Source organism: Pleurodeles waltl, chromosome 1_2, assembly GCF_031143425.1.
Source record: "Pleurodeles waltl isolate 20211129_DDA chromosome 1_2, aPleWal1.hap1.20221129, whole genome shotgun sequence".
Lineage (NCBI taxonomy): Eukaryota > Metazoa > Chordata > Amphibia > Caudata > Salamandridae > Pleurodeles > Pleurodeles waltl.
Genome location: NC_090437.1, coordinates 1,165,328,242 through 1,165,353,451, shown reverse-complemented (window position 1 = coordinate 1,165,353,451; position 25,210 = coordinate 1,165,328,242). Strand labels below are relative to the sequence as shown.

At 43.0% G+C, this 25,210-nt stretch overlaps 1 protein-coding gene across 7 annotated transcripts in view; it reads left to right on the top strand.

Annotated features, from left to right (window-relative positions):
* The first annotated feature begins 8,468 nt into the window (after nt 1-8,468).
* The window catches only part of JAKMIP1 (janus kinase and microtubule interacting protein 1), a 1,798,968-nt gene continuing 1,782,226 nt past the window's right edge, over nt 8,469-25,210 (top strand). For 4 of the 7 annotated variants that reach the window (XM_069203057.1, XM_069203080.1, XM_069203046.1 and 1 more), the window contains exon 1: nt 8,469-8,718. The gene's annotated coding sequence lies outside the window, so the exon portion shown is untranslated. The remainder of the gene's footprint in view (nt 8,719-25,210) is intronic. The other 3 variants (XM_069203087.1, XM_069203065.1, XM_069203052.1) reach the window with 3 other exon arrangements.

The window sequence follows — 25,210 nt, the reverse complement described above, 5'->3', positions numbered from 1 at the left end:
AATGTTTTTAAACATAGGATTAGCACAGTGCCATCCATGCTGAGCTAGAAAGGGACAAAGTCTTTTGTCATTTACACAATAAAATCTTTAAGTATAGGATTGTCACAGTGCCATCATCGCCGAGCTGTAAAATGACAAAAAGCCTTTCACCACTCCAGGCACAGTATTAAAGCTTTGGATTGATGAAATACCATCCAAGCCAACCTGGAATGCGCAAAAGCAACCTCTGACACATGTTTCGCTATCAATATAGCTCTGTCGCGACACAAGGGAGCACCCAGTCAAAACAAAACCCTTTTCACTAGGTTTCACTGTGCCAGCTCAGGTAGGACCCGGAAAGTAAAACCACAGCTACCCCTTTGCAAAAACCACGTCAGTTTTACGTAGAAGAAATTGATATATCTATCTTGCGTTTTGGACCATTTTGTGTCATGGGCACTAATCCTACCCACACAAGTGAGGCATCATTTTCATCAGAAGATTTAGGAAAATGCTGGGTGGAAGGAACTTTGTGGCTCTGTGCAGATGCCAGAATTTTCCATCACAGAAATGTGAGGAGAATGTGTTTTTATAGTCAAGGTTTGAGGTTTGCAAGGGATTCTGGTTGAAACAACCTGATGGGAGCCACACAAGTCACCCCACTGTGGATTCCCCTAGGTGTCTAGTTTTCAAAAATGAATAGGTTTGCTATGTTTCCATAGGTGCCAGCTGAGGTAGGGTCCAAAAAGCAGAGCTACCCACTTAGCATAAAACTGTTCCTTTTTGCGCAGAAAAATTGTATGTATCTATTTTGCGTTTTGGGCTGTTTCCTGATGCAGGCACTAGGCCTACCCACACAAGTGAGGTACCATTTTTATCAGGAGACTTAAGGGAATACAGAATAGTAGAAAAAGTTGTAATACCAATTGTCTTTCTCTACAATTGTCCCTTCCAAATGTAAGACAGTGTGTAAGAAAGAAATCATTTTGAGGAATGCCCTCTAATTCACATGCTAGTATGGGTAACCCCAAATTAAGAGATGTGCAAGTAACCACTGCTTCTAACTTCTAGCTTGTGCCCATTTCAGAAATACATAGGTTTCCTTGATACCTATTATTTATTCTTTATGTTTTACCAAATTAATTACTGTATACCTGGTACATAATAAAAACCATTGCAAGGTGCAGCTCCGTTAATGGCTCTGGGTACCTAGGGTTCTTGGTGGACCTACAAGCACTACATAGCCCCACAACCAGAAGAGTCAAGCTGATGTAACAGTATATTGCTTTCGAAAATCTGCCAAAGTTAGAAATTACAGATCAAAACTTAGAAACTAATGGCTGTTTTTTCAACTCAGTTTCGATATTTTTTATTTCTGCGTTTGGTTATTTTGGAAAACGTTCAAGGATCTACACAAATGATCCCTTGCTTAATTCAGAATGTTGTCTTCTTTACAGAAATGTATAGCTTTCCGGGATCCACCACTGATTTCACACCTATTTTTACCACTAACTGGGAGGAAGGCTGAAAGCACAAAAATAGGAAAAATGGGCTCTGTCCCAGTACAATTCCAAAACTATGTTGAAAATTGTGGTTTTCTGTTTCAAGTCTTCCTGTCCCTGAAAGCTGGGGAGATGTTGATTTTAGCACTGTAAACCCTTCTTTGATGCCATTTGCAGGGTACAAAAATGCTTTCTTCTGCCGCACTTTTTCCCATTTTTCCCCCAAAAACACAAAACTTAGCTGTATTTTGGCTAATTTCTCAGTTCCCTACAGGGAAATCCACAAACCCTGGGTACTTTTAGAATCCCCAAGATGTTGACAAACATGACGCAGATTTGGCCTGGATACCTTATGTGGACAAAATGTTACTCCAAATAGCCAAAAAAAGGCTTAGCACAGGTTGGGGGGCCTAGCAGCAAAAGGCGGTTACGGGGAGGGGCACATTGCCTCCCACCTTCCCGAGACACTAATTGCTCCCATCTCTCTGGGCTTCACTGTTTTTATGAAAGGGTTTGGGGGCGCATGGCTGCCCTCCCTCTGCCTCAACGGGCTCTGGGTACACCACACCCCAGGGCTTTTTTTTAAAAAATTAAGAGGAGGGACCAACAGTCTCCTCCCTGAGCCACCCCATCCCCCTGGGCTTCAGGTGGGTGCCCCGGTACCTAACTGAGACACCCACCACATTGGGGTCAAGGGGGAAGCTCCAGGGCCCCTGCAGCTCTGCTCGCTACCTGCATGCCATCCTGGGAACATCAGGAGTCAGCATTGCTCCTGCTTGGCAAGAGCAGCTGTTTTTCACTGCTCTTACCGGTTGGAAGAAATGCACTGCTAATTACCCCACGTTAAAACTTGTGACATCCTCTTTAACATTTGCAGTTTTATTCATGAGAAATCTGGAAGCGAATCCAGGAGGCGGCGGCGGCAGCAGGGAACCAGGGCAGGAGCCCTTAAAAACAAATCTCACGCTCCCGCCCCGCGGGAAGCGCGAATCCAGGAGGAGGCGGCGGTGGCAGCAGAGAACCAGGGCAGGAGCCCTTTAAAAACAAATCTCGCGCTCCCGCCCCACGGGACGCGCGCGGGTGGCGCCCAGGCAAAGCCCGGGCCAAGGGCGGGCCCGTCCTGCGCCCGTCAGCGCCTGACAGAGGCTGGGCTGGGCCACCCCCCTGACATCCTTATTTTCTGACAATTACTGGTTTTGAACACCTTCAAATGGTAGGGACGTGCTCCCTTCCAGGCTGACCCTTCTATGGATTACATTACCCAGTGTGTCATAGGGCCACGAGGAGACACCTAAAGACTCAGAGCTGTAGCTGGTGTCGGCTCTGTGAACAGGGGCAGGAGCCCTTTAATAACTCCTTTTCTTGCACTTCCGCTTTGTACTTGCAGCTGGTGCCGGCTCTGCAGACAGGGGCAGGAGCCCTCTAATAACTCCTTTTCTTGCACTTCCGCTTTGTACTTGCAGCTGGTGCCGGCTCTGCGGACTGGGACAGGGGCCCTCTAATAACTCCTTTTGTGCTCCCACCTCATGCCTGCCAGAGCCCGGAGGAGGTTGGGCTGGGCACACTCTGTTGATATCCGGTTTTAGTGATTTGCATATATTTTGTCGTGACTAGATAAGTGTGTTCAACATAGTAACCCCATACACATAATATACACAATGGGGAAAAGAAAGCAAAATCAAATGGGGAACGGTATTAATAAAAAAAAACAGAGAAGTGCTAATATGATCACTAACTATCTTACAGATGCAATGGGGAAAATTAAAGAAGAAATTATTAATGCTGAAGCACGTTTAGTGGCAACAAAAAACGTTTTACATGAGGCTATCACTTAAGTAAGCACTGAGGCTGTAGGTTTAATTTCTGAATTAAAATCCCCAAAGGATAAATGTACTGGGGTATACCCTAGATTGTCCTTAGGCCCTTTATTACCTACAGATATAATAGAAGAAATCGATTCTTCGAACAGTACAGATGATCAAATTCTTTCACCACCAAAGAAAAAAAGAAGTAGTCAGACTACTAAATCTAAGATTATGTTACCATCTTCACAGTTTCCTAAGGGCAGTAAAATAATAACTAAAATGCACGGGGGTCATGCAGTAGCACTATCACCAGACAATGATGGTCTTTTACAAAAACGCATGGAAACTCTTTTTAAGAAACTGCATGGCAAGTTAGATCATATAGAGTCAAAAGTATTGCTAGAGCTCAAGGAGATAAAAGAATGTATAACTAAGATAGAAGTAAGTGTTAATTCAGTGACTAAAGTGAAAAATTTGTCCCATGGTTGTGACACTATATCAAATGAGAGCCAAGCGGCTGTAGACATAAGGAATAGTGCAATGACAGGGGAAACAGATTCTAACAAAAGAAGTATAGAACACCGGCACCCCATACAGGAAGAAATCACCCTGCCTAAGGTACCCATGAACAATCATATGGAGCAATTAGACAGAAATTATAGATGCCAGTCCTCGATTAGAAATAGACCTGTGAAAGAGGTATTACAATTACCGCCAGATGCTACGCCATTTACAATCATTCTTAAAAAATTTCCCAAATTGTGACCAAACATTGTTGCGACATGGGCAGATTTATGTAACAAAGTAGTACATTGGATGGCAAGGGATATATGTACACCAGATATACTATTTTGCGAAATCTTATATGCAAGGAGAGTTGATTGGGTGGGATATTTTGAGGAAGAAGAGGGAGATTGTATTGTGGTTAATTTTCGTAATCCTCGCTTTGTGGGCCAACTACTAGCGGACTTAGATATAAGACATCAAACTTGTAAAAACCTGAGAAGAGAGATTATGGTCGTTCCTCTAGGATACTTTTATAGAATGATGAATATCTTAGGTACAAGAGACATGGGGGCCACAGGGAATATACCTAGTAACTTGGATAGGTATAACAAACCAGAGTGTTCCAATCGATTCGCTCCCCTGAGTAACATGGTGGATTTGGATTGACAGCAGGAGGACATGAGTAGGAAAGAGATCTTGCTACCTGACAAAAAACAATCCACCACTGTAGTGCCCAATCAAAACTTTTTAAGCTGTAATGGTGACGTTGAGTCAGATAGGAGGTCCCCAGCAGGAGATTTAATTATACTCATGTCGTGGAATATAGCTGGAGTAAAAACAAAAATGGTTGAGAAGGAATGGCAGACCATAATAAGCTCATCACATATAATCTGCCTACAAGAGACATGGCACACAGGATCCTTTTTTTATTGAAGGATATGCTATATTCTCCACCCCAGCTTCTGCCTCACCTAGTGGTAGGGCAAAGGGTGGATTAACAATATTGATTTCAACACTGGTACTGTATATATTGGTGAAATCCTCCCTTGAATCCCTTTACTATCAGTTTTAATATTTTCGGATAGATGGAATTTTAGGAATTGTTTTAATAAACTACTACAATAATAAATTTGCTGGCTCCAATAGAGTAGTGGCATCGACCCTTCAGGAAGACTTACAGACTTTTGTAAATGATATAACTTCAAACTATATAATAATATGGGTTGGAGATTTTAATATCGGGACATGCCAGAATACTATAGCAAAGACATGTGGATTTGTCGACGATGAGGGGAATGCACTTTTTGCATAATAATTATGGATTTGTACTGAATGAAATATTATTTAGATATGATTTAGAATTGATGGAACAAGACGGGCTTAAAGGAACGACGTTTCCATTGTTTATAGGAAGAGGACATTCGTCATTAATTGACCACATATTAATGTCTAAGAGTAATATGGATATGGTCGAGTCCCTAAAGATTGAGCCAACCATCTATAGTGATCATCACCCCTTGTTACTAACTATGAGATTGGCTAAACCTTTTAATATAGGTGAACTATTGGCAATTAATATAGGAATAAGAAGGGAAAATGGTATTGTAATCATATGGACTGGGGTAAATGAAATAGTTGTGATGAAAAAAGTTGTGACACGACACAGTCAAGAAATTCTTACATGCACAGAATATAACCAAAGCCCATTTGAGATCCTAGGATCCTTTAACCAGCTTAGAAATGCCATTGCAGAAAGCCTAGTGAGAACATCAGGGAACAAAAAGAGTGAAAAAGTGGGGTGGTTTGATCATAATTGTTCATTAGCGAGCCAGGAATTAAAACAAGCCCTACAGGCTCAACCAAGAAATAGGGAAGAGGTAATTATCAAACGCTCTAACTATAAACATGCATGAATGACCAGGAAGGCACAATTGAGAGCTAGGGCATGGGCTAATCTGGAACAAGCAACGACACTAAGAGATTGTACTCTATTCTGGAAAACAATTAACCAACCATTCCTAAAAAATAATGATGTACCCGAAATAACAGTACACGTTCCGTCATCAGAATGGCTTTCTCATTTTGGCTCAATTTTTAACCCAGATAATCTGATTATTCACACATCGAATATTGAGATAATTGAGATAAAGCCACCCTTTTTTAACCCAGTTAGCATGGAGGAAGTGAAATCTGCTATGGGAAGATGCTTGAAAGGGAAGGCGCCAGGCCCTGACGGGGTGCCAGTAGATGCCTATTTGACACACATCGACCTATGGTGCCCTATTTTGACCCAAGTCTTTCTGAGTGTGACAAAGGGATATATTTTAACATCATGGACTGAAAGCATAATTGTTCCTATTTTTAAAAAGGGAGATAGAGGTGACCCCAAATCCTATCGGCCAATTTCACTTCTAGATACCTCTGTCAAATTGCTGGGAAGAGTACTCATAGAAAGACTAGAATTATGGGCAACCAAAAACCATATACTCACAGAGGCTCAATTGGGATTTAGGCCTGGGGTTGGTACTCTGGAACAATGTATAAACCTTAATTTAATAATAAGCAAATATACAATAGAAGGAAGGGTCATATGTTCCTTTGTTTTGTAGATCTCAGCAGTGCTTTTGATTTGGTGAACCATGCTAAGCTGTGGAAAGTCTTAACAGATATGGGTGCACCCTTAGACATAATAAGTTTCTTGGCACAATTATATAATTATTTAACAGCGCGGGTGAGATATGGAAGAAATGGGGAGTGTACCCCAGGTCTTAGGATAGGGAGAGGAATACGTCAAGGCTGTGTTTTGGCGTCTCTTCTATTCTCCCTTTACATAAATGGAGTAGATGCCTACTTAAAAAATATGGAAATTGATACTCCTAAAATAGGAGAACGCTCTATCCCAGTCCTTCTATATGCAGATGATGCAGTACTGCTATCACGAACTGCAAATGGGCTACAGCGATTAATTGAGGGCTTTGTGGAATTTATGGAGGAAAGAGATATGTTGTTGAATATGGGCAAAACTGTTGTAATGACTTGTGGACAAGGAAAGGTCAGGAAGAAAGCTTTTTTTATTAAGGGCCATAAATGTGAAGAGGTGAATGGATTTACATACTTGGGTATACAGTTTTCCAATATGGGTCACTGGAAAGAACATCTAGAAATTATCAAGATGAAGTATGTTAGGACAACTGAGGCTGTTTTTAGATTTTCAAAAAAAATTGGTAATAAACCCCTCAGGGAAATGCTGCAAATTTACAAAAGCAAATCAATTAACAGCATTACGTATGGATCTGCCATTTGGGGTTTTATGCCTGAGATCCATTTGTTACAAGTGCTAGAGAATAAAAAAAATTGTAGACTACTTGCAGTGCCACATACCACCTCCACATTTATGGTACACAAGGAGTTGGGTTGCCCTTATGTGGAAGATCTAATATATACTAATGCGCTGTTGGCTTGGCATGGCATCTGGTCTAAAGAAGGGACGCACTTTACCCAAAAGATTATTAAAGATTGCCTTACACTAGAATATTGGGATAGAATCCCATGGTTTGTGCATTTAAAAGATTTGTTGAAAGGTATAAATATAGTTCCAAATTTGGACAATCCAGGTATTATCCTCCAATTTAGTAAGAAAGAATTGAAAAATCAACTAATGGCATGGAGGGCTAGTGATAGAGAAAATAGAGAATGTAGGAAGTTAACAGTAGCACATTATATGACTGAAAATAAAGAGGTAATGCCAAATTATTTGCTGACAGTAGCAAACACTCAGGATAGATTTTATCTGACCCGAATGCGTTTTAGAATGTTGCACTTTCTGGTAGCTTTCCCAAAGGTGAGGATCTGGAGTAAAAGCTTACCGAAGTGCCCCTGTGTGGGACGATTTGCACAATCCACAATGCACTTTATTATATCTTGTAAATTTTATCACGATGTTAGGAAGCAATTTTTAAAACCTTTATTTGTTATTAACAAATTATTTCACTGTAGAGAAGCTTTTAATTACCTATGTAAACTGGATACCAATGAGAAATGTGATGCAGTGATAAAATGTATCTTAAATGCCATAGAACAAAGGAAAAAGCTGTCGTACTTAGAAAATCTCTGGTATGAGAATGAATAATTGTTCAACTGGTAGTAGAAAAGGCTTTTTATTTATTTATCTATTTATCAGTAATGTATTTTGAAGTGTTTTATTGTATATTTTTTACCATTTTAAAGAGATTGTTTATCTTTTATGGAGTAAAATCCGAATAAAGATTGATTTGAGAAATCTGGGCATAGCGGGGATGCGAGTTATAGTAAATAGGGCACAAGTTATGGTTACTTGAGATAACTATCACTGGTTGTTAATGCACAAGAAACGCCTGTCCCACAATACACAAGTCCACAAAGGCTAGTGGGCGAGGAACGTAGGGGAATGCTAGAGTGTACCTCAGTACCCCGCCCTTTCTGTGGTGTAAAAAAAAATCCGCGTGCTCACATTCGTGTAAGGATGCGCCACGCCAGGCAACCTCCACCTTTCACTACACGCACTGTGCATTTGAATATATGCTACCACAGCATCCCTCCACAACCCACCCCCTCCTACGTTGCTGCTGTCGCCCACACAGACCAGGAGGGAGTGGCGTAGTCAGTGACTGTCAGGTGCAGCGGCGCCTCCCCCCGTTATTATAAGCTGGGAAGGCCGCTACAACTACGCCCCGCCCTGGTGTGCCTGAGCCCTGCAGCCGCCGTCCACAAAAGCGGAGGGGCAGAGCACGGCTCATCCCCAGGTGCCCTGTGCGCGCGCCCCGAATGCATGCTGCCTGCACCTAGCGCGCGCTGCAGCAGCAGCTTTCACGGGAGGAGCCCTACCAGACGGGCTGTTCATCTTTTAAAAATCATTTGGACATATCGCATCCAGATGCCCATGGCCAGTAAGTCTTTTTTTTCTGCTTTGGTATTCATAAAACACAATTAAGCTGAAGTTGTACAAAAAAGTATGATTTAACCATGTCATGTTCGGTGGCGCATGTTTCCAAGAAGAGCAAGACTTGTATGTCACTTGTGTGGCGTGCCCTGCGCCGCCTGATAGCAGCTGCTGGTGAGGTTGGAGCCACGCTGCATCTTGTAGCCGGCTCCCTTTCCTGCCTCTGCTCTGCATCTTTCAGCCCCTTTCCAGGGAGCGGTGCAGTCAGGGCTGCAGATAAATGGGCTGCTAATGTTGAAGAGATCATGACGGGGTGGGGGCGTTCAGAGATCAGAAGCTGAGCCCGAGCAGCCCAGGATTCTAGGACTTGCCAAGAGACAGGCTGCTGTCGCTGTTGCTTGCCGTGTTGCTTCTCTGAACATCCAGAAGGAAGGACCCACCCTGTGCTCTTAGGTGCATTGCTGCAGAAGATACAATGCACTGGCTGCTGGCTCAGTATTTGAGACCCCCTCCTACATAGGGATCCGCCGTGATCTCCCATCAGTGAGGCACTGAACCCCAACTCTGCAAGTGCCTCAGAAGAGGCAGGGCGTGTAACACTTGACAGCTTGCTGGCTTCAGGAAGCTTCCTTTATGGATGCATGGAGGGCCCTCCCGCCCCACTCCGTGAGACGGAGTGTCATGTGGTCCAGGGCATGTTCTTAGGAGTAAGTAAGGTCTCTGCTGGTTTGAGTGTAGGGCCCCAGGAGATGAGCCAAGCGACCCACGCCCTGTACACGACTGAAGCAGCCACGATGCTTCCACAGCCTCGTGGGATTGCATGAACGCTGCTTGCCTATGTCTTGTACACTTTTTCAATTGCCGTGGGTTTCGTGCGTGTAAAAGAACTGCTAATTGTATTTGTAAAAGAGCCGTCTGTCAGATGTCATCTATTTCACAATGATCTGTCCTGATGGATAGGCTTATACCACGGAGGCATGTGCTGCTGACTGCCACATGCTGGCTCAGCCCTCCCTGGAGTTCACCGTAGGGTACATCTCCAAAAAGCGCACAGAAGAGGAGAGGTAGGCACCCTTTGCCTATTCAGGGTGGGCGCAACTCATGCGGTTTTACCAAATATTCTGCAGCTCGGTATATTCCTTCCCTGTGAAAATACAGCTCACATACTGTTAAACGAGCACCCACGCTTTCCGTGTGTGCTCGTTACAGCCGTGCACGCCAAGGGAAAGCCGATGGGCGTCTGACTGCTGCTCGTTTGGCAATGTTCATTTTTATTCTTGAGCACCTGTAACGGAACATGATGTTTCTATTTTCACGTCATGCGGGAGGGGATTATAGATTCAAAGGCAGGACCTTATGTACTTGAACCAGAAGAAAATCCGAAGCGTTAAATGCTTGCAAAGCTCCATGGCCCTCATTACCTTAAGGGTGGGAGTAGGCTGTGGGCGGTAACTTCGAGTACCGCCAGGCGGTACGTTACTGGCCCTTCTGGAAAGACTCGCGTTATTTGGTGGGGCGCTCCCCTACCAGTGCAGTCTGCCGGCGGAGCACTCACTCCAGCGGCTTCCCACCCGCCCCTCCCACCTCCAGGGCTGGGCTGCCCATTGGCACTACAATGTGGCGGAAAAAGAAAACCTCTCAGAATGAAAGTGGCCTTTTCATGGTCATCTAGGCGGCGGTGCAAGGGTACACTGGAGGGTCTTCTAATGTGCGTGACAAAGGAATAGTCAATCGCACTGTTTACAGCCCTCCTTCGTGGCCTTTAACTTTTCTCTAACTGGGCCCATTTTTCAGTCTTCATATCTTCCGATTTATAGTTTTTACACGTTTATTCAACACAAAGCTGTATACAGGTGTATGCTCTTAGGTGCCTCAGAACGATAATAGGTGGCCTGCAGGGGCTTCCCACAGGAGCCTTCATCCCCAGTGTTGCAAGGAGCTCCCACCCTTAGGAGCACCCATTCCTCCTAAGGCCTGTGCGTATCTGTGGCATGGGGAGATCTCAGAGACCCCTCTAATATTCTGCTGAGGGATTTGAGGGAGGGTCATTTTACAACACTGGTGTCGTACTGTCAAGTTAGAAGCCATATTATGACCTCATGTCAGTTATATGGCATTTAACTTTCTGCCTCTTCCTGTGTGATATCATCGGAGTCGCCCTTAGTGAATATGTAGGTATGTTTTGATGGATGAGCCAATGTGTGGTCACAGCCTTAAAAGGACCATGCAGTGAATGATGTCACAATATATCTCAAACCCTCAGCTGAGGTAATGAAACGTCATAGGATACCTATTGTTGGTGATTGTTAGAGGTGCCCGACTGGACAAACAGAACTGTTACTTTACTCATAACCTGGATTTTTCCTTTTTTTTCGCGAGGTGAGTGCCTTTCACCTCAACTCACGCAAAGGCGCCAGGATAGGCGCACAGCGAGTCCTGTAAACCCTGTATTAGAATCAACATAACTGGAATAATATCACTCCCCGAGGCGCATACCAGCAGATCCCTAGGGTTTCCATGACATGGCAACACTCTTCTTGGCTGGGAAGGGGGCGGAAGGCGTTACCCCTTTACACCGTCGAGGAGGTTAAATACCCCGATTCTGGAAAAGGTGCTGTTCATAAAAGCGGTGCTGGAAATTCCACATTTTGAGTTCTGTCCAGGGCCATCTCTAAGAGAGACCCTGATTTATTAGTATATCTTTTCAATTTCCATAATTTACTTTAAACCACAGATGTCATTTCTGACTTTTCTGTTATCATAAAATATTTTTTGCATTGCAAATTGAATGGCACTTAGGCAGTTATTTCTTAGTTGTATTTATTTAAACGTTTTGCACAGCGATGACTTGTGAACACTTGTGACACTTTCTAGCACAGTACTTATGGGGTTTGTTATGTGTGATGTTTACATGGCATGACTTGTACAGTGCACTATGTAAAGAGTGGAATCACATACTCATTTACAGTTTGGTCAAGGGATTACCCCACCCACGAGTTGAAATGAATGCTTAGTGTAAAATCTCCACTGTCACTCCCCTCTACAGGATACAGCTGCAGTATATGCCTTTCTGTTTACCAAGTTAATCAACAGGTACATTGCTGCAGGGAGGCATCTGCTCTGCCCTTCTGTGCACACATTCTGTCCCCTCCCAGGTCGATTTGAATGCAGTCAACACGTGAATGTCTGATCTTCAATTGTTATCTAGCACAAGACTTAACTATTTGTTCTGTAGATTAATTTTTCATGCAAACCACAATGTATAGACATAGCAATAACAAAAAATGGCACCCACCCGTTAGCACATCAGTGGAAGACACAGGATACAGATACCGTTAGCATACTAATTATTTGTGCATTTACGTTTGGTTGTCATTGGCGTTCTCTTTTCCCTGTCTTTCTGCTTGTGGTCATTGAGTTTTTTAAGGCTCAGGTCTATTCTGTCCAATGTACGTTTCTTGTCCATCTACAGGCAGCGAGGTTACATTGTTCTCGATCACTTACTCATCACTGATTAAAACATCTTTGCATAGGACCTGGTTTCGGAGGCTGCATTTCTGCACTCTCATACTTTAATAGTCCTGTTTAGCCTGGCACATTCCAGTGAATATCCACACTAAGGCAAATCCCTGCTATGCAAAAAGGTACAGAAAATGTGCTAATAACTCCCATAGCACCACTTCCTGTAAGTGCCTAGAGGCAGCTTTACTTCTAAGTGCTATCGTTCTGGCAGATCGAGGCAATGAAGCTTATGACCTCTTTGTATCTACAGAACATCACTATCATAACTGAAGTACAGTGTAAAGAAGCAAGCCATCTCTACACAGCCTCTAAAACAAGAATTGTAAAAATACATTTATGTTTGTTAATCGATGCAAGGCCAAATGCTTCAAGTACCTAAAATTTCCGTGCATTGACGAAGCACCGCTGTAGTTGAAGTAGTATTATTTTGGTAGAGCTACGTTTCCGAAAAGCATCCCATCCCATATAGGCGCTCTGAATGCTTATTTCACTAATTAATGTGAAACGCACGCGATCATCTATTAGTAATTCATATTCTTCTTGTGATACTAAGTACGCTCACTTCTGGTTTTATAGGCAAGTAAGTGAGTGCAGATACTGACTTAGCTCTTGGAGGGTTCCAGAGCACGACCCTGTCTCCAAAAGACAAACTACTATGGCGTTATTTAAAACCATTGCCAGACTGTATCCTTTTACAAGGGTCAGATACATGCCAAATTTTCAGGATACATTTTGGGTATGTAATTGAGTTCCATTTAGGTCAATTGTATGCAAACGTAAGTGCTTATACTTAAATGGCAATGGCCAGGCCTTCACTGATATATGTTGGAGTCCCTAGATAAGTGCATGCGAAAAAACAAGAACATTATTGAGAGTTTGAGGTATTGATTGCCAGTGTGCAGTTTGAAGAACAACTTTCAATCCTTAGTTGACATGTGAGCATGCCAATTTTATGAAAAGATGCAAAGTTCTAAGAGACTGATTTAGAGTTTAATTAGATATAGATAATAGATCATATTCCAATTTCTGAAGGAAATGCTTAATTTGGACGAGAGTCCACCAGCTGAATTCCCCTCCACCTCTTGGGAGCAGTATGGTGGAGAATATTCAGCTTGTGAATTTTTCTTTTGGTTCAGCTGCTCATAAAATAGTTTTTATATTATGGCCTTATCTGCTATGGGCAAAGACACTGAGCACCGGCATCCACCACAGTGAATCAATGATGTGTGTTTGTGTTGTGCATAGGGTAGTGTGTATTTGGTACTTTGCCTATGTGGTAGTACTAAGGGATTGTTTTAGCTGTGCATCAGTGTATGTTCAACAGTAGTTGTGGGCTTTGTGAATTGCCGGCGAGTGGAACACATTGAGTTTTGATCCTAAACTCTGTGTTTCAGGGTGTCAGCAGGAGATGGAGTAGGCAATTTTCTGTGCAGTGTGACCTTGGAGGTTTTTCAGTTTAGTACACTGTACCCTTTCGTTTAGGATTGTTGGATTGGATAACCTCCTTGGTGGCTGGGATTAGATATTTCCTGCAGGAGTGTTTCTCAAAAGGAGGGTACCTAGTTTTTAACAGATGAAGAGACATAGGTAATGTTTTTGCAGCGTTGTTCAAATATGTCAGCAATGTTAGAGATGGGATGCATGATTAACAGTTTCTCTAGAAAATATTTGGATAAGAGGACATTTTGATAGAAAGTGGCAAGTGAAGATGCTAGATAATCTAAATGTAGTGATTTGCTGCTTATTTGACAAAGCAGCATAAAAGAATAGGCCCTACTTTCTTGTATGATCAGCAGGAACAGGCAGGTTCCTCCCTGGAAGAAGGCTTTCCGAAGCTAGGTGGCGGTGCCAAAAGTCACTGCTTCAGTGTTGTCACTATTTAATATCAGGTGACTGGTGAACATTTAACATGGCATGTCTAACTTACAATGGTTAAACACACAAACGACGATGGGGGAATGCTTTGCAGATAGTCTAAACTACTGCCAACCTCTCTAGGTAGCATTCCAAACTATTGGTACATGGATTTGGCTTGTATCTACATAAGTGGATGTTAGCTAAAACTGCAATAAGTACTTCTCCTGTCCCATGAACCAGGTGAAACATGTCTGAGAATGATCAAGAAAAGAATTAGTTTCAAGAAAGGCAAATATTATGAATTCTACAGAAAAATCCTGATAACTATACCAAAAAATAATCCAGGCAGATGTCCAACACTGGTTAAGTTTTCCATGCTCCCTCCTTGGACGTGCACTGCTATATAGAATTCTACTACCAGCATTTTTGGGTCCTCGGGGAATTCTTTAGTTAAGTAGATGGTAGCACAAACATTGGTGTGGAACAGACAGCTCCCACAATTAGCAATGACCAAGTTGTCTAGGTATGTCCAGGGTAGAGCCATTTCAGTGCCTGAGCTGCATAAAAAGTATAGTTATTGGGCATCACAATTAATAGTGGTGAATGAGTGGGTGGGTATTCAGTACACAAGGGGAGGTTTCACTGAGGGTGGACTGACATGCGCTGGGCGACCGCAGCTTCATGGCATCTTTGTATGGAGAAAGGTTGGCGCAGTGGCTCACTGAGCACTCCATAACAGTGGTGAGAGTTTGGAGGCATGCATCTGCAAAAATTGTCTGGGATAGCAAACTAAAAAAATACACTCATCTGTGTTTGAGCTATAGTCTGTAAGAACTGAAACAGCTTATGGTATATCGTAGACTGGCTTATCCATACTGGGTAACATCTGCAGAAGCATAGGAATTTTGCCTATTGACTCAGTCGGTTCAGAATATGGCTTAACAGACAATTACATTTTAAGCTATACAAGGTTTTGACACAAACTCTTGTGCCATGTGACAAATAATGACAGCTCCCCGGTTGAAAATTGGATGTTAACAGAGGATTCGCAAAGGGGTGCAGTGTCCTCATTATGAAGGGCATAATTAACAACAACTTGGTGGTCTCTTGCCTACTTGAGATTGTGCTTGAATTGTAACTTTGCCCCACTGGAGGATGTTGAGTGGGAGGAGGCACTGCAGTACGCACTGCAGGTTATAACGAGGGCTGGGTCTAAACTGATTCAGCTGAAACTCCTCTACTGGGTCCACTACTTCCAAATTCTGCCAAAGATCCCTGGAAGGATGGCTACAGATCTCTGCTAGGAATTATAAACAAGTGGGAGATTCTTTCCACATAATATGGCTGTGCCCTAGGGCTGACATTCTTGGAATAGTGTTGGAGATTACCTGAAGAACGTTTGAGGAACAACAGTGGAAGTCAGTGCATAAATGTTATTGGTTGTATGGGCTGAAGAAGCTCTACATATATGTGAAACTGTTATGGGACATTGGAATGATAGTAGCCCAATCAGCACTGAACAAATGGCAATCAAATATGGACTGATGTGTGTTGGCAGGAGAAGCAGATATACAAGAGTAGGAGCTGCCCGTAGACATTTCAAAAGATATGGGGGGCCCTTGAGTAATGTTCATGGTCTGAGGTCATGGCTATCCAGAAATCCTAGTACATACAGCTAGAAAGCCACGCCCAAAATAAAACTCTTTGAATCTTTTGGAGACCCTCTCACATGGGAACATTATTTTTGGTACCATTTATGGGACTAGGCAGTCTAACAGGACCAGCAAGAGGAACACCCCAGGAGCCGCAGACAGTTCATGAGCATTGTATTTTGTTGATGCTTGCTTGTATACATTGTTAAGCAATAAAATAAAAAAACACAAAGGTGCATAATTGAAGATTATGGACTCAGTTAGTTTTGCCCAAAAGCATAGTTTGAGATGCCAATGGAACATTAGAATCTAATAACAGTGGTATGATGAGCATCTGCGATTTTCAACATAGAATATCGAAGCCCATTCTCCCCAAAATCACCAGGTAGATCATTGCAATATGTCTTTGTTCTGGCCTTCCGCTCAGCACCAGATAGTTAGCAAGCATTGGCAATGCCAATACGCCTGGCTTTAAAAGAATGATGTATGGTGATGCGAAGTAAAATAAGTAGATGCATAGGGATGGGGATGTATTTGTGTGGAAGCAAAGCATTGAAGAATAATATTGGTGTTGGTTAAAAGGTCAGGTGACAGGTGCACTGTCAAACCACACTTAAAATGTATGAAGGTTGGGGGCATGGTCAGCATGAACATGACTTAAGCCGCACATCGGGGGAGTTCCGGCCTGAACGACCTACACCTGCTCCATCCACAGCACCCAAGTTGTGCTGACCCTAGCAATGACTTGGTAAAGGTGGCCCGAGCTTGCAGGAAAGCCGCTGAGCTGAGATTCAGCGCTGAAGGTCGCCGGCCCAGGGAAGAGGCGTTGCTGCGGCCTGGGGCAGTGGACGGCACCATTTTGACCTTGCTGCTGCTTTTGCGGCACCCCCACGGAGCGCGGGCCTGCCACCGTTGAGGCATACCCACAGGAGCAACCCCGCTGACTCCCTTGCCGTGGCCCAGTGGATATAGCTGACATTCGTAGGAGAATTTTTGACTATTTTACCCATAACATGGGGCAGGCCCTACCACTGCTTACCATCTGGGACAGTTCCAAGGCCACTATCTCTGGAGTAATCTCTACTATTGCTTTTGCCCAGGGTAGGCTGGCCCGGGTTGTAGATCACACCCTGACCCCCGACATTAAAGCCTTGGAGCGACAAGACATAACAAACCCTACCGCCAGGTAAAACGGCAATTGGCAATACTAAGGGAGCAGCTGCAGGCACTCAGAACAAACAGAGTTGAACGGTCTCTTCTGGCGCTGAAGCACCCCTACTATGACGGGGGGAACAAGATGGGCAGGCTCCTAGCCCACCGCTTACGGCAACAACGGGCCAAAGCACATATAGCTAAATAAAATTGCGCAGGTGGGTCCTGGGCGATCACGGGTAGCGAAAAACATCATGAGGTTCGAGCTTATTGCCAAGTGCTAAATGCTCGTGATGAGGTCCCACAGCCAGAGATCGACACTTATCTACATGCCTGCAAATGGGAGTCCCTGTCACCTGTCCACAAGGAGGACCTTGACTCTCCTATTACCCTAGATGAGATCCCTCGGTCCATCTGCATGCTCCCTATTGGGAAAACACCTGGCCCGGACGGCCTCCTGGCCAGTTTCTATCAGCTTTTCCTCCCTGAACTAGACAAACATTTACTTCCCTTAAATAATTCCTTTAAGGAGGTCACTGGCCTTACACCAACGATGGCAGCAGCCAAGATATCTTTTATACTTAAACCAGGCAAGGACCCAACCCTTCCTCCTACTGTCCTATTGCACTGCAATAATAGACCCTGACCAAGTTGAGTTTATAAGAACTAGACAAGGTGATGACAACATCCACAGGATTGCCCACTTGCTAGAAAAGGTGCAGAGACATAGTATTCCACTATGCCTTCTCTCGCTAAATGCGGAGAAGGCTTTAAATAGAATAGACTGGAACTTTCTGCTCTCAGTCCTGGTTAAAATCGGACTGGGCCCTAAAATGTACTATAAAGCTATGGCCTTCTATGTCTCCCCAATGGTGGCGATACAAGTGAATGGATGGCTCACGGACACTATCTCCATTGGTCGGGGCACCTGTCAGGGCTGCCACCTATTGCCTTTATTGTTCGCTCTAGCAGTGGAAACAGTAACCATTGTTAGTCACCACACTAAGCTGAGTGGTGGCCATACCCACAAAAAATACATTTATTTACACATGACTTGCTCCTGATTCTTACTAGCCCCTGTACCTCACTGCCAGCAGTGGTGTCCTGCCTGGCTACTTTCGAGGTTGCCTCAGGCTTCAAGGTAAATTTATCAAAATCTAGCCTCCTTAACATATCTATCCTACAGGGGAAATCCCTGCACTTCAGGTCCTTGCCCCTTTCTGCTGGGCTCCGAAGGCTATCACATACCTGGGTCTTAACCTTATTCCCACCTTCGACACTTTGTTCACGGACAACTGGCCAGGTCTTCGGAAGGCCCACCTGGAAGACCTGCGAAGGTGGAGGTCCCTGCATGTCTAGTGGCTAGGATGCCTAAATGTCATGAAAATGAATGTTCTCCCACGGGTCCCCTACCTGTTTCAAACTCTCCTCATACCGATCCCGCAGGACGCCATTTTACAATTGCAGCAGGATATACACATATTCATCTGCAATGGCAAACGACCATGCATACCTAACGCAGTCCTGATGAAGCCCTGAAATAGGGGTGGGCTAGGTTTTACCGATCTTTTAGAATATTACTGTCCTACTTGTGCTATATATCGACATGGACTGCGAGGGAGAGGGAGTGCCACTGGTTCCATATGGACAGGGCTGAGGCGTGTCGACTTTTGTGGGATCTCGCCTGGCTCTCCTGGCATGCTAGACCACGCAGTGCATATCTCGCTACTCCAACCAAGATGGTTTGGGATATTTGGGACAAGCTGGTCACGACAAGGCGGCTGACAACCTTCCCATCATCGCACATGCCGATCGCCCGTAATCCTGAGTTTCCACCGGCACAGTCTCTGCATTCTTTTAATGACTGGACGTCCAGGGACTTCCGAACCCTTCATGATATTTTCTTGGGGATGCTATGGAGACGTTTGAGCAGTGCAAAAAATATTGTCACCTGCTGCCTGACGCGGCATGCCTCCAATACATCCAATTGTGCCACTGGGCCTTACACCCTTCAGTCTATACTGAGGCAACTCACCCTTACACACCATTCAAAACACTAGTTCGGATTTATGAGGGCTCCTGCGAACTGATATTAAACACCTATCATGTTCTCCAGCATGCCACTCCTCCAAACACCCATGCCTATCAGCTTGGCTGGGAGGCTGCTTCTGCAGGGACCATTTCACCCCACATCTGGGAAAAACTATGGCAGGACATACCCAAACTACCGTAGTCTCTCACTCAGAGAAACAGCATACAAGCTCGTGTAGCAGTGGTATTACACCCCTCCCCAGCTAGCTGCTATGTACCCTAGGGCCTCCCCTGAATGCTGCCGCCAATCTAAGCTACTGCCAGAGAAAAATGCCATAAATTATCTAGTTATCTAAAACAGTCTGGTGACAGCTGCGCTGTAAGCAAGACCATAAAAATTATGCTGTTCTAGACACTAACGAACTCAGGAAAAACTATTGTGTATTATGAGTCCGAAGGTATTGCATAGTCTTCTGGTGGCTGTTTGGATCTAGTGTAAAATTGGATGTTTATCCTTTACAAGCCTTAATCAGCTTCTCCACGTTATCTTTCAACTAGGTTAGAACTTTATCTTTCGAGTCTCATATTGTGTAGTAAAGACAAAGGAACTGAAGTACTTTCCATTCTCAAAAAGTGGTCGCAGATTGCACAACAAGTTTTTGTGTATGGAATATGATTTTGCAAACCATCTTATGTAGAAGTAGGTTGGTTCACAAAATGATGAACTGCATGGGGTTGCAGAATGAGCTGCTTAATTAATATTTATGAAACAAGTCACACTTTGCACCCCCACGATTAGCCACAGTTAGAAGGATGGCGCCTGCAGGGGTGAGAAGACCATCACATCCATGATTTTGTTTTAATAAAAATTACTTTTTTTAAATGCATCCTGATTTCGTTGAAGGGAACAGGATTGTGTTTGAAAAAACCTTTTCTTTAAAAAACAAAGTTTCATTGACAGTTGGCTGTGATTTTCAGTACCACTGCTCATTCTCCCTGAAACTATTTTCAATATTCACAAAAAAAGAAGGGCCCCAAGGGATCCCTTCCACTTTGCAAATCAGTTACTACTAGGCCTAGGCGGAGTTTGCGGAGTTCTGCTATGCGGAACTCCGCAAAGTGCCAACAAAAACTCCATAGTGCTCTGTGGAGTTCAGCTAACGGCGGAGTGCTGTAAGTCGCACTGCTTGTGCTGATATTTAGCGCCTGGAGTTTACCCCGTGCTGTAAAATCAGCGCAAATGGCACAACGCGCAGCACAAGAGAGCGCTGCTTCTTTCTACAGCTTGCGTAGATTTTCTAATCGAGCTGCATTTTCCTCAACGCAAGCAACAGGTTTCTCAACGTGAGCGATAGTGACCGGCCACCACCGCCTGCTTTGAGAAATCTTGTCGGCAGGTGGTTTAGAGTGTGATTTTACTCACTTGTGCTCACCAACCTAACGTTGGCAAACGGTGAGAGAGGAAAGGCTCCACTTTGTGTCACTCCACATAGTTTTTCGCAACTCTGCGCTCCATACGGAGCACAGAGTGGGCAAAACTCTGCAAACTCCACTGGTGGAGCAGAATTCATCACCCACCCCTAGTTACTACCCCAATTTGGGAGTTGGTACCTTATCAATAGTTTGTAATTTAATTCATAGTTGCAAAACATTGATAAATCAGGGTACGGATTGCAATTTGCAAGGGGCACCCACAACATGCCCCTTCCTAATAGCGATTTCTAATCCATTTCTCAACCCATTTACCAATTCAGAAACACATTTTTGAACTGGTAAATAGGTTTTGTAAGTACAAAAATGCTTTTTAACGGTTACAAATTCCCTCATTTAGCAATGTGTTTATTAAATGCATAAATATAAAAATCCTTTTTAATGGTTGCTGATTTGCAACCAATAAAAGGTTTAGTACATCATGCGCAAAGTTCTCTAGCCTATTACAATTTTCATCTGTTTGCTCGTGGTGTACGTGCCTTCTCAGTACAAGTCCCTGTAGCCTAGAATTCCTTATCAATTACCATCAGGTTTTGCATCCTCATTCTCTGCCTTCAGAATGGTGACAAAACAAGGCAGTTTTGCACTGCAGGCCTTGTACGACCTGCAACAAGACTCACATTTGGATAATGAACGCTTAGCATGAGCTGTAAGCCTGTCAGTGAAAAGGAAGGAGAGAAATAAGACTGAAGCTAGCTAATTATGACAGCTGCTGTAAACTATAGAAGATGCCCTTCAAGGGCTCCCATTGACCTTGGTTTGATGAGTTTCTGTTGCGGGTGCTAGGCCCAGCCCCACAAATGGCATAACTTTTTTATCAGCACAAGTGGGGCAGTACTGGATGGGAGGAAGTCTGTGGATTCCTGAAGATTCTGGAAGTTTCCATCACAGAAATGTAAGGAAAATGCGTGATTTCAGATAAGGTTTGAGGTTTGCATGGCCTTTTGCGTAAACAAACCTCATGGGATCCACACACCACCCTGGTCTCCCCTAGTTGTTTAGTTTTAAAAAATGTGCAGGTTTGCAGGTTTTCCCCTAGGTGCTGTCTGAGTTAGGCCCCAAAATCTTCAACTACCCACTTTGCAAAAAAAACGGTCAACCTTGAGTGGGAAAAATGTACCCATGTTGCGTTTTGGACCGTTTCATGTCGCGGGCAATTGACCTACCCATACAAGTGAGGTACCATTTTTATTGGAAGACTTAGAGTAATGCTGTAGTGGAGGAACGTTTGAGGCTTCCCACAGATTCCAGAACTTTCTATCCTCGAAATATGAGGAAATGTGTTTGTTTAGTCAAAGTTTGATGTTTTCAAGGGTTACTGGATAAAACCAACCTGGTGAGAACCACGCAAGCCACCCATCCTGGTTTCCACTAGGGTCTAGTTTTTAAAAGTGCAGAAGTTTGCTTGGTTTCCCTAGGTGTCGGCTGACCGAGGGCCCAAAAACCACAGCTACCCACTGTGCAAAAAATGTGTCAGTTTTGAGTGGAAAAATGTGATGTATCCATGTTGCAATTTGGGCTATTTCTTGTCACAGGCACTATCCGCACAAGTGAGATACCATTTTTATCATAAGACTTAGGAGAATGCTTGGTGGAAGGAAGTTTGTGACTCCCCACAGATTCTAGAACTTTCCATTACAGAAATGTGGGTAAAATGTGTATTTTCAGTCAAGGTTTGAGGTTTGCAAGGGATTCTTGTGAAAACAGCCTGTTGAGAGCCACACAAGTCACTCAACCCTGGATTCCCCTAAGTGTCTAGTTGTCAGAAATGTACAGGTTTGCTAGATTTCCCCAGGTGCCAGCTGAGCTAGGGCCTGATATCCACAGCTACCCACTTTGCAAAAAATAAGTCAGTTTTGTGTGGAAAATTAAAATGTGATGTATCCATGTTATGTTTCGGGCTGTTTCCTGTCACAGGCACTAGGCCTACCCGCACAAGTGAGGTGCCATTTTTATCAGAAGCATGTGGAAGCATAGTATAGTAAGCTATTTGTTATTGCCATTTTCATTTCGCTGCATTTGTGCCTTCTAAATACCATCTACATGATATGTTTCTACGGGTACCCACAAATTCAGAGGTATACAAATAATCACTGCTGTTAAACTCAATATCCCCTGCCCATTTAAGAAATACATAGGTAACCTTGATACCTGTTTTTCACTCTACATGTTATACCCTATGAATTGGTCTATACTTGGTACACAATGAAAAACCATTGCACGGTGGAGCTCAGTTGCTGGCTCAGAGTACCTCGGGAATCTACAAACCCCATGTATCTGCACAACCAAAGGGGTCTAATGAAGGTAATGGTACATTGCTTTTATAAATCGGCCATCGTGACAAAAAGGTACAGTTGAAAACATTGTCACAAATAGCTGTTCCTTCCTACTCGTTTTCAATATTTCTTTATTTCAACAGTTAATTTCTTTGGGAAAACCTTGGGGGATCTAGAAATATGACCCTTTGCTGAATTTAGAATTTTGTCTACTTTTCAGAAATAGATAGCTTTTCCTGGATCTCCCTTGGGTATCACACTGGTTTCCACCACAAACTGGAAGTAGACTGAAAGCACAAAAAACAGGGAGAAATGAGCGACCACTTTGAAAAATGTGAAACTGAGTTAGAAAATAGTTTTTTTTTATTCAGTTCTGCATGTTCCTGAAAGCTGGGATGATGGTGACTGTATCACTGCAAACCGTTGGTTGATGCCATTTTAATGAAAAACCTGACACTTTTATCCAGATCACTATTTTCCTATTTCCCCACAAAACTCAAATTTTTAGCTATATTCTGGCTATTTTCTCCATCCCCTCCAGGGGAATCCACAAACATTGGGTACCTTTATAATCCCCAATATGTTGAAAAAAAGGACACAAATTTGGCGTGGATAACTTAAGTGAACAAAAAGTTATGAGGTCTAAGCACAAACTATCCCAAATAACCAAAAAAGGGCTCAGCATTTGGAGGGAAAGGCCCAGCAATTAAGGGTTTAACTTAGTATGGCATTATTTAAAAAAAAACATTTAGGAAAAATATGTTTGTCAGACAATGTTTGAATCATGAAATTCTTGTACCATACGATTAAGAGATTCGTCAAACCAAGATGCATTAGGGCATAGATGTGTCAGATTATTTTTTTGCAGGGGGGGAAACCAGATCATCTACTGAAGCAGACAATTAAAAAAGCACTATGCTGCTAGATATAAATCAGGGTAGGGGGTGGTGCATCAAGCCAAAAGTTTCAAAATACATTCATATTTATCTATTTTTCATATCAGTTATTATGTTCTACAATATATAGTATCATTTATTTAAATAGATACATATTATACAAAATCCTATATTTCCTAAGACATAATAAACCTAAAGGACTCTTATGCACACAACCACAATGATACAATGTCATCCAGTAAAAAAAGCAAGAAGGACCAAATACATGAAAAGACAACAATATAAGGTCAATAAAGAAATTATCCCATAGCAGAGAAAAAGATAAAACAAATACTCCTCACAACTCAGTGGGACAATCTGGTCCCTGTAGACTAATCCAACTTAATTACTAGTCTTCCATATTCAAGTTTTCAACTTGAATAAGTCAGAGTTTTAATAAATATCAAGTAAAACGTAGTTTTAGAAAGTTACTTTTTAACTGGCTCAAGCCTCTTATTTGCAATTGCATCCAACCTTATCCCTCTGAGAGTTCAAGCCCTGAATGAGGTGTGAAAACTGCTCCCAGAGCAGAGACAGAGGCCTAGGTGTGTGAAGGTGTTTCTGTTCTTCCTACAGGGTGATCATTTAACTTCAAAGGAGCCTCCCTTGCCACGGGCAGATGTGAGATAACATTGTTCCCTGAGTCATGCAAGCTCCAATCTCAGTGGGAGAGAGCTGCCCCCAGAATTAGTTTGAAGTGACCACAAAAGAGAGGGGGTATTTATTTCCCTGGAAAAAAACTCTGAGTGGGTACACAGGCTTTTGGAATTAGGCAGAGAGGAACACTGTGGGATTGTTTGCAATAGTACACGCAGGAACTACTGCAAAATTGGGTAGGAATACTCATGGGAACCTTTACTATTGATTGGGGATGGGCCAGGAGTCACATCATGTTTATGCAGTGTAATGCGGCACATTTTTTAACAGAATAATTTCATTATTTTGTTCTTTTTACACTTATTAGCACTGTCTGGGATTTGGATGCACCTCATTAGTATCAGTTTAATACACAAATATAAACATAAGGAACAAAAAGGTGACCAATCAACCTTTGGTAAAGGCATTCCACTGTGCAGCAACACATGCAGCTGTGCTTTTAGTAACTTTTGAACTGTTTGAGCTAGAAAAACTTTTTTGTTAAAATATGCAGATTATGCAGCAGAGGCAGATTATGGATTATGTGGCCATTGTGGCAAAACCATAATGCGAAAATTGCTGTACTATCACATAAATCCAGTGGCTTTGACTATATGCCAAGGTAAAACTTCAATTGGGTGCAACCTGGCTCGTGTTTCTCACACACACGTCTTAGTGGTCGGCCTGAAATTGCGCCAAGGTCCCTGTGTACTCTGATCATTGACTACCATTGGTGCTTTGTGCTTTTTGGCATTGTTTTTATATATATATTTAAACATTCATATCTCTGGTTGCCTTTATTGGATTTTTATTGTTTTGCTGTCGTATTTATAAAATTGTTCTTTAATTTTCTAAATTGGAGTAGGATTTTTATAATGTTTTGTTTTTGAAATGTTAACTATTTTATTACTTCTAAATGCTTTACACATTTTCCTAATTTAAGCCTG